General features: G+C 38.8%; 1 pseudogene; it reads left to right on the forward strand.

Moving 5' to 3' along the window:
* The first annotated feature begins 8,820 nt into the window (after positions 1-8,820).
* Positions 8,821-9,693, forward strand: LOC129536498 (SIN3-HDAC complex-associated factor pseudogene; annotated as a pseudogene).
* Positions 9,694-10,084: the final 391 nt, after the last annotated feature.

The raw sequence follows: 10,084 nt of genomic DNA on the forward strand, positions 1-10,084 counted from the left end.
CCACGTCCAATTTACCTTGATTCATGGACCTAACGTTCCAGGTTCCTATGCAGTATTGCTGTCTAGAGCATCAGACTTTGCTTTTGCCAGACACATCTGCAACTGATCATCGTTTCTGCTTTGGCCCAGTCACTTCATTCTTTCTGGAGTTGTTAATAATTATCCTCCACTCTTCCCCAGTAGCAAGCATATTGGACACCTTCCGACCTGTGGGGCTCATTTTCCAGTGTCATATCTTCTTGCCTTTTCATACTGTCCATGGGGTTCTCATGGCAAGAATACTGGAGTGGTTTGCCATTTGCTCCTCCACTGGACCACATTTTGCCAGAATGCTTCACTATTGCCATCTGTCTTGGGTGGCCCTGCACAACATTGCTCACAGCTTCTTTGAGTTTTGCAAGCCCCTTCACCACAATAAGGCTGTGATCCCCTTACAAAGGTCACTAAAATAACTAGAAACAAACAAATAAATAAATATAATGAATGTACTATTTGCTACCACTGTGATCTCATTAAAACAAGATTAATGCAATTTCTTTTACTCAAATATCTTCAAGGACTTTTCTTCACATTCATAATCAAACCCAGACTACTGAGACCTAAAACCTTCCATATGACTAGGAATTGAGACCGCCTAGCTTATAAGTTCCACCTCCTCCTCTTCTTATTTCTCTCCCACCTTTTCTCTGTCGCTCAAACATGCCCTTGTCTCTGCATTTGCTATTGCCCACAGCAGTGTGCTCTTCCCTAGATCTATGGACAGCGCCACCCTGTGGTCTGCAGCTTTCTGGCTCCTGGGATTCATGTCTGTGTGATCACATCCCCTCTGTGTGAGCTGGAACTAGTGACTTCTAAAGAAGAGACCAGCACAGACCTGCTGTCAAGAAGAGCAACAGTGATGGGATGTCCCCAAAGACTAGGCTATGAAAGACTGTGAAGTCTTGCTCACTCTCTCTCTCTGATGCTTCTCACTTGCTCTGCGAGTTACCATCTTGGGGCTGCTCTCTGGAGAGACTAATGTGACAAGGAACTGGTGGTGATCACTTCACCAGCAGCCAGTCAAGAGCTGAATCCTCCAACAGGTTGGGAAGAACTGAGTCCTGCCATCAACCTCCTGAGTGAGACTGAAGAGGATCCTTTCCTGTCTTGTCCATCTTTGTAAGGACTGCAGTCCTAGAGGTCTCTTGACTGCAGCCTCGTAAGAGACTCTGAGCTGGACACCAGAAACACTGAAAACCTGAGATAAGAAGTGCTATTTTTAGCCAATAAGCTCTGGTGTACTTTGATACAGCAATAATTGATTAATCTTCCACCTCACTTCTCTCAGGTCTCTGCTCAAATGTCTCCCTGTCTAAAGTAGTTCTTCACCTCCCAAACCAACTACACCAACAAAATATGACCACACATTATTTCTCTTCCTTTACCCACCTCCAATTTTCCTTATGGAAATTACTTCTACTTACATTTGTACTGCAAGGAGATCCAACCAGTCCATTCTAAGGGAGATCAATCCTGGGTGTTCATTGGAAGGACTGATGCTAAAGCTGAAACTGCAATACTTTGGCCACCTCATGCGAAGAGTTGACTCACTGGAAAAAACTCTGATGCTGGGAAAGGTTGGGGGCAGGAGGAGAAGAGGACGACTGAGAATGAGATGGCTGGATGGCATCACCGACTCTGTGGACATGAGCTTGAGTGAACTCCGGGAGTTGGTGATGGACAGGGAGGCCTGGCGTGCTGTGATTCATGGGGTCGCAGAGAGTCGGACACGACTGAGCGACTGAACTGAACTGAACATTTATATTATATATTATTTTTTAGCTGGCTTTCCTACGAGAATAAAAATCCAAAGAACATTGTGTCTGTCATTTTCCTGGTAAATAAGATGAATATATATTTGTCCTAATGGTGCTTAGGTTCATTTGTCAAATTCTTATTGTAGGGCTATTGTATACCAGAGACCACAGATTTATTCCCATTCCATGTCACATGATATAAAGAACACAAAGTGAAGATGGACTAGGATCCCAGCATTTACTGACTTTGTGTACCCTGACAAGTCTTTGAGGTAACATTTTTCTCATCCATAAAATAGGATAATAGTCACATCCTAAGTTGTTCAGAAAAGTAAATAAAATTATGTACATAATCACCTAATTTATTTAAAATGTGTCTGCCCCACTTTCACTATTTTCTTTATTTGGCCATCTTGCACATAACCATTGCTTCCTTTTTTTTTTTTTTTTTTACAAATCTGAATTAAATAGTTAATTCATTCTTTTTCCTTCCTTTACTTTTTGAAAAATAAAACTCTTAGAAAGTCAAATCTATAGCATATTATTAGATGTTTCTGTCTAGTAATTTTGATGTTAGAAGATGTGAGTTCACCCATCACCTTTAAGTTTCTTCTTGTTCAGATATGGGATTGATGTTAAGAAAGTGCTTTTCTTATCCTGGCTAGGTGGTCAGAAGTTGCTAGTATTTTGTAAATGCTTTATTGCCAATGTGTGTCGTGATTCAGCAAGTTCATGCTATTATTGTCTGTGTGTCCTGATGCCTCTGCTTACAGTGTTAATTTCCCTTTTTGAATGAGTAAAAACCTTGCACTTCTTCAGAATGAGTTCAGTGCTGCATCCTTCAGTGAAAGCTTTCTGAATCCCTTTTTCCAGCCTTTACTCATATGTTTCCAGTGTAGTGTGTCATATCTCAAAACACCTTATATCTTTTGCTACTAAATGGTCCGCGCCATGCAGCCAGAGGAAAATACTCTTTTGTCTTTCTATTCCCAGCTTACAAGACTGGGAACAGCCAATAGGCACTTGATAGAGATAACCGATGAATGCCTGTGTTGATAAATGACTAGAATTCATGGTCTTTGGGCATCAGGTTTCATCCTCTAAAAAATGAGAGATAGCCACGTGCCTTATTAAGCACATTTCAGCACCAAAATGTGAAGTTTCTTAGCCTTTATATTTTGTTACTCAAATAAAGTATGTTTTTAAATTTCAAGTGTTTGTCTTAATGGCAGAGCTTTCTGTATGGTCAGAAGCTTTATGATTTTTGTTTTGTTTTGGGCCATTCTACACAACATGCAGGATATTATTTCCCCAATCAGGGATGGAAACTGCACCCTCTCTGCATTGGAAGCCTGGAGTCTTAACCAAAATTCCCTTGAATTTTGAGCAACTGAGATTTGAAAGCTTATACAACTCCTGTCCCTGACTCTTTGCCTGTAATTGCACTGATGTGGCTGAGTTATCACTTCCTGACAAAGCCCCTGCTCCAAACAAACAAAAATGCACCTCTTCATTTCCTTCACCTCCATCTCCCAGATGGCTTAGCACATTCCTTCAATTCTGTGAAGGTTTAGTGGATTCATGTACCCTGCAGGCTGCTGGGTCTCTACGTAAGTATTAAGATGATCTGGGCTTTCTAGGTCTCAGACCATTTAATACTCCAGCAGCTACTGGGTCCAGTTGCTTGGAAAACATTTAAATTCTAACCTAGCTACTCCAGTACTCTTGCCTAGAAAATCCCATGGATGGAGGAGCCTGGTAGGCTGCAGTCCGTGGGGTCGCTAAGGGTCGGACACGACTGAGCAACTTCACTTTCACTTTTCACTTTCCACTTTCACACATTGGAGAAGGAAATGGCAACCCACTCCAGTGTTCTTGCCTGGAGAATCCCAGGGACAGGGGAGCCTGGTGGGCTTCCGTCTATGGGGTCACACAGAGTCGGACATGACTGAAGTGACTTAGCAGCAGCAGCAACATAGTGTGAGCCTCCACTAATTATTAGAGAGAATGAACAACCCTAGGGGTGAGGAGGAATGCTGTGTGTGCTTGTGTGCTCAGTCACTTCAATTGTGTCTGACTCTGCAACCCTACGGACTGTAGCCCACCAGGCTCCTGTGTCCATGGGGTTCTCCAGGCAAGAATGCTGGAGTGGGCTTCCATGCCCGCCTTCCAGGGGATCTTTCCAACTCAGGGATCAAACCCGTGTCTCCTGCCTTTCCTGCATTGCAGACAGATTCTTTACTACTGAATCACTGGGGAAGACAGGAGGAATATTAGGGAGGTGCCAAACCTAATATTTCAGCCCTCGCTCCTCACCATTCAATTGCCAGTCATGAAGAATATATTTAATATTCACAATGCTCTACACTGTCATTCAACCCTTTTCTTCTACTTGACACAGTTGTTGATTCTTCTCTAACTTCTGTGTCTGCTAAAGCTTATTCATCCCCTGGGTCTCAGTTGAAGATATCACTTCCTACCAAAGGAATCTCCTGATTGTCCTATTATAACACTTACTGCATTGTTTGCAAATTTTAGTTTTGTGTGTGTTCTCTTAATTGCAATTTGCATATGAGATAAGATGCTATCTTTCTGTTTACTGTTTTATCCATAAAGCTTAGCACAGTGTCTGACACACAGTAGTACCTCATCCTATACCTAATGAATAAATTAATGAATGTAGGAGTCCCTGCTCTCATAGAGGCTGAAACGTTACAGAATGCACAAAATAAGCACACAAATTGTCAATATTACAGTCATGCCTATTGCTTATTCTTCCCAAGGAATCTGGCGTTAGCATTATTTCTCCTATTTGCAGAAAGGAAATTTTAGACTTAGAATATGGATCATTACCAAAATGACTTTACAGCTAGAAAGTAGCACAAGTGGATTTGCACTCTAGTTTTCTGATATCATATTAAGGGTTCTCAACATAATACTACAAAAATATGCAGCAAGTGTGAGAAATCGGTACAAACATTTACTGCTTTTCAAAAATGGGAGAATTCCTTTCTCCATAAAGTATCTGAGTTTGAATCTGAACAATAAATCAGTTTTCTTAAAAAAATAATTATTTTCAATTAGCAAAACAATCACACAACCCTTATGCATGCTCAGTCACTTCAGATGTGTGTGACTGTTTGCAACCCTATGGACTGTAGCCTGCCAGGCTTCTCTGGCCAAGGGGTTTCCAGGTAAGAATACTGGAGTAGGTTTCACGCCCTCCTCAAGGACATCTTCCCAAACCAGGGATCAGACCTATGTCTCCTGTATTGTAGGTAGATTCTTAACTGATGAGCCACCTGGGTAGCCCTTTGTATTAGAATAAATTCAACTAATACAGACAAATTGATTGTAAGAAGTGAAAGTTTGCCCCACTCTTGCTTTAAATACACTCCCAAGACATAACTACCATAAAACATGTCTGTATGTATATATGATATGCTGGTTTTATTTGCTTTAAAATAAATCATACTACAAATACCATTCTGCAATGCCCACCTTTTTAAACTTCAGTATAACTTGGACAGCCTTCTGCCTATTCTATGTATCTACTGTACATTTAACTTCTGTATTTCTTTTCTTTGTAAGAATGTTTCACAGTTTGCTTAACCAATCTGCTATTATGGGCATTTAAGTGATTTTCTATTTTTTCTTTATGAATATTTCTGAATAATTCTCCTATATATACATCTCATATACAATAATTCTGAGAAACTCATTAAAGACTTTCTGTCCATTAATTCCTAAACAAGAATTTCTTATGTCACGGCTTATATACCTTTTTACTTGTGAATACAACTGTGCATACAGTTGTACATTTTGTGAATACAAAAATGTGCAGAATGTGAATACAACTGACCAAAATGTGCAGAATGTGAAAAGTTTTAACTGGGGGGCAAAAAGCATTCAAGGTGGGAACAGTCACATAAGTAAAAGTATTGAAAAGCACAAGTCACTTTCCTTTATTTCTCCCAAGAAACTTCAGCATTCTGACACTGTGTGTGAACCCAAATGACATATTCCAGCTCCTGCCAATTGATCACAAGCTATTTGTCAGTTTCTCTTTCTCCTGGCCCTTCAGTGATGAAGTTCCCAGAGGTTAAACTCTCTCATTAGTAATCTCACCACTAGAACTACTGAAAACCAATGTTTGCTGCCCTTTTAAAAATTTTAATGACTGCACCACACACAGACCCTTCATTGTGCTGTTGCAACTTTCCAAATGAAACCAAAGACTTGATTCAACTGTAGTCAAAGAAAAGGAATTCTGCAAAATTTCACACACATACTAACCCTCCATTTTCTACCAGCAACTAAAATTTAAAATTGAATGATCATGATGTCAGATGTTTCTAAAGAACTATCTCCTTGCCTTAAGTTTTATTAAGGCACAAATGTGCAGCCACATTTAATGACGTTTACCTGGAAGAATGCATACTTACCTTTGGAAATCTATTACGTATCTCTCAACTTACCATGAGCAAAGGGGCATTGTTACTTCATATATTCTGACTGCTTGCTTAAATTTATGTCTGTACTCAAATGAGAAAAATGCTTGTGTATCAGTCATCTTGGAATCCAAGGGACTTATTCATAGAGCATGTGGGGCTCTATTCATAAATGATTTATGTCTTTGCATAAAAGGGAGTGGGGGCTGTGTGTGTGTGTGTATCTCAGAGAACCATCAATTGCCTCTCCTGAGTAATTTATACAAGATCAATATTTATCAAAGTGAGCCAAGAATTGTGCCCTACTCTTTGAGAGCCAAATATGTTTTTTCAGTTCCTTCACCCATGGAAGGGAGCACGTCAGACTGAAATGTTTACATAAAAGCCACTTAAAGTGGTCCTAACTTTTTTCCTATTGCTTTAGATGCAGGGCAATTCTTTGGTTAGATTGCAGATTTCTATCATGAGTAATGCTCATAACTAGTACATAGTAGATATTCAAAGTGTATTTGTTGAACCAATAACTAAAGAAAAATAAGCACGCATTGTTATCACTCTTCCCATAGGAAAAAGAGAGTTGCTCGCTGAAATGACTATTTTAATGTATGTTAATTGAGCCCATACTAGACATTTTGCATTGAATGAAGACACTGTTTTTAACAGAAATGCTCTCCCAGGCATATATGTAAATAATTAAAAACATAATAGTGAGAAGTGCTATGTTCTCGATTAAAGATTAAAAAGGTATTCTGGAGATCTAGAGGAAGGATCAACTAATTCTGCTCAGAGAGATTTAGAAAAGAATAAAATCTAAATCTGAGTTAAACGGGCTTATAGTGAAAAAGGAAGATAAAATGCCATTTAACTCAACCAGTGAGCAAATGCCTTTTTTGTAAACAAGAGAAGATTCTTAAACATGGAAGTGGCATAATCAGATTTCTTGCAGTGATGTATCTCTGGTGGAACAATCTATGCTATAAACTGACCATCTGGTAGACAAGGACAGAGAGGAGATGACAAATGGGTTAAGTCTAGGTGAGCAATCATAAGTTCAAACTTAGGGCAAACCCAGTGTGTAAGTGGGAGGTAAAGGGAGCATACTTAAATATTTGATACTAGATATATTTAATATATATACTAAATATATGCTTTTATAAAATATCATATATTAGATATACCCCTCATAATGTACTTGATGAATCATGTAAAATTTACAATAAAAGGATAGAGGATGACTTTAAGTAGTTTCTAGTTTAAGATAGGATCCTGGGGAAAGCAACCAACATTAATTAAGACAGGGAATAGAAGCAGAAAAATACAGAGCAGTGAGGTGAAAAGGAAGACAATGGTTTCGTTCCTGGACATTCTGCATTCTAGGAGCACAGAAGATGTCCAGAGAGAAGTATTCCACAAAGTGTTTAAATACTGGGGTCAAAGCCAAGATGAATGTTCTGGGCTAGGTTTATAAATTTTAAGATTCATCAGAGTTAAGGCAGCATATCATGCTTTGTATGTACAGTTCCACTCAAGGAGAAATACTGAGGAGTACCAACATTTAAATAATGGGCAGGAAAAAATGAACATCCATGTGGATGATTAAAACATCCAAAAAGAATATTTACAGTTTGAGAAAGATGTGAAATTGCTTCTCAATCTGTCATTATCACACACATAGAAAACAGGAGGCATTTCCATTTCTGACCATGATAGACTAGCTTGTTTCCACTAACCATTTTGCAGAGAATAACTGGAAAAGGTAGATCAATTAAAAAAAAAAAAGTTTGAAAGCATGGGGAAACTACAAATAAAGTGTTGATTTAGAAGCTAAAAAAATCCAGACAGAAGTGGAGATAGACAAACGAGATACTAAACCTTAATATTGAAAATTTCTCTTGAGATTTTTGCTTATTTAGTCAAGGAAAGAAATTAAGAAACTCAGCAGATCTTAGAAAGTCTAAAATGTGAAGAAAAATCAGGAATTCAGAACCTGTCAAGGAAAAATTGCTTGGTAACTAGCACAGATTTTAAGTTCATATCAGGGCCAAGACTAAGAAGATGCAAATTAAGCATTTATGGGGCAAAATTTTAGTTAGGCAGCACTTATTAACTTTTGTGCCTTATGTGTCTCACTTGCCTCACCCTGGTCCTGATTTTTTTAGGAAACGTGAAAGTTTGCTTCAAACAATAAACTAGACTGTGTTTCACAAGGACCAGATCTAAAATAGATCAATGCTAACTTGATTTGTGACTTGCCTCTACCATAATCACCTGATAGAAACAAAATTTTATCGCTTCTGGAGGAAAAGCATATCATCCACAAACTTTTATCATCATATCTTTTTCTGACAAGATGACTTTCAAAAAATATTTACCAGGCATGCAAGGATATAAAATATAATAATTGATAACCAAGAATAAATTCAGATAAGAGTATCAGGCCTAAAAGATATTTAGATCATCTTGTATTTATAAGATTTAAACTTTTTTAAATGGGGGTTTATATGTCCAAAATATTAGATTAGAACAAGAAAAATTTAGTGAGGACTAAACTATATTTAAAAATCAAGAGAACTGCAGGAGACAATCTTTCTAGACAAGGCAGTTGAGGAGGAGGGAGCGATTGAAGGGGGGTTGACTTAGCGTGCACTGTGCTCCTCGGGAACGTTATTGCGCGTGGAACGGCTGCTTTTGGAAGGCTATTGCCCAGAAGAAAAGATGTTTGGTTTTCACAAGCCAAAGATGTACCGAAGTATAGAGGGCTGCTGTATTTGCAGAGCTAAATCCTCCAGTTCTCGATTCACTGACAGTAAACGCTATGAAAAGGATTTCCAGAGCTGTTTTGGGTTACATGAGACTCGTTCAGGAGATATCTGTAATGCCTGTGTCCTGCTTGTGAAAAGATGGAAGAAATTGCCAGCAGGATCAAAAAAAAAACTGGAATCATGTGGTAGATGCAAGGGCAGGACCCAGTCTAAAGACTACACTGAAACCAAAGAAAGTGAAAACTCTATCTGGAAACAGGATAAAAAGTAACCAGATCAGTAAACTGCAGAAGGAATTTAAACGCCACAATTCTGATGCTCACAGTACAACCTCAAGTGCCTCTCCAGCTCAGTCTCCCTGTTACAGTAACCAGTCAGATGATGGCTCAGATACAGAGATGGCTTCTGACTCCAACAGAACGCCAGTGTTTTCCTTTTTAGATCTCACATACTGGAAAAGACAGAAAATATGCTGTGGCATTATCTATAAAGGCCGCTTTGGGGAAGTCCTCATCGACACACATCTATTCAAGCCTTGCTGCAGCAATAAGAAAGCAGCTGCTGAGAAGCCGGAGGAGCAGGGGCCAGAGCCTCTGCCCATCTCCACTCAGGAGTGGTGACTAAGCTTTATGTAGAAGGGGAGCAAAAACGATTTAAATTTTGGAAAACAAAGCAACACAATGACCCTCCTATTTTTAATTTGGATACCTGCTATTCTGCCAAAAGATGGATTTGTAGAATAGTTTTGAATGGGCTATTTTTCCTCCAGTTCCACAAACTCTGAAGCCAGTGAAACTTACTAAGAGATAAAAAAGAAGTGTACATAATATTTAAGATGCTGAGTATTTCATAGGAAAGCTGAATGCTGCTGTAAAGTGCTCTTTAAGTCTTTTTTAAAAATTCCCTTCTAATGAATGAAATTGGGGGAATTTTCAGGGGACAGAGATGGGATTTGTTGTATGATAAACGTATGTAGTTTTAGTCTTTCTATTTTGAGAAGCAGTGGTTGGGGCATTTTTTAAGATGGCTGGCTACACTTGTTTTCCTTCATTATAATAAATTTGTCATAACTCAG

This window comes from Moschus berezovskii, chromosome 20 (assembly GCF_049115385.1).
Source record: "Moschus berezovskii isolate FMDL1 chromosome 20, NW_MosBer_1.0, whole genome shotgun sequence".
Taxonomy (NCBI): domain Eukaryota; kingdom Metazoa; phylum Chordata; class Mammalia; order Artiodactyla; family Moschidae; genus Moschus; species Moschus berezovskii.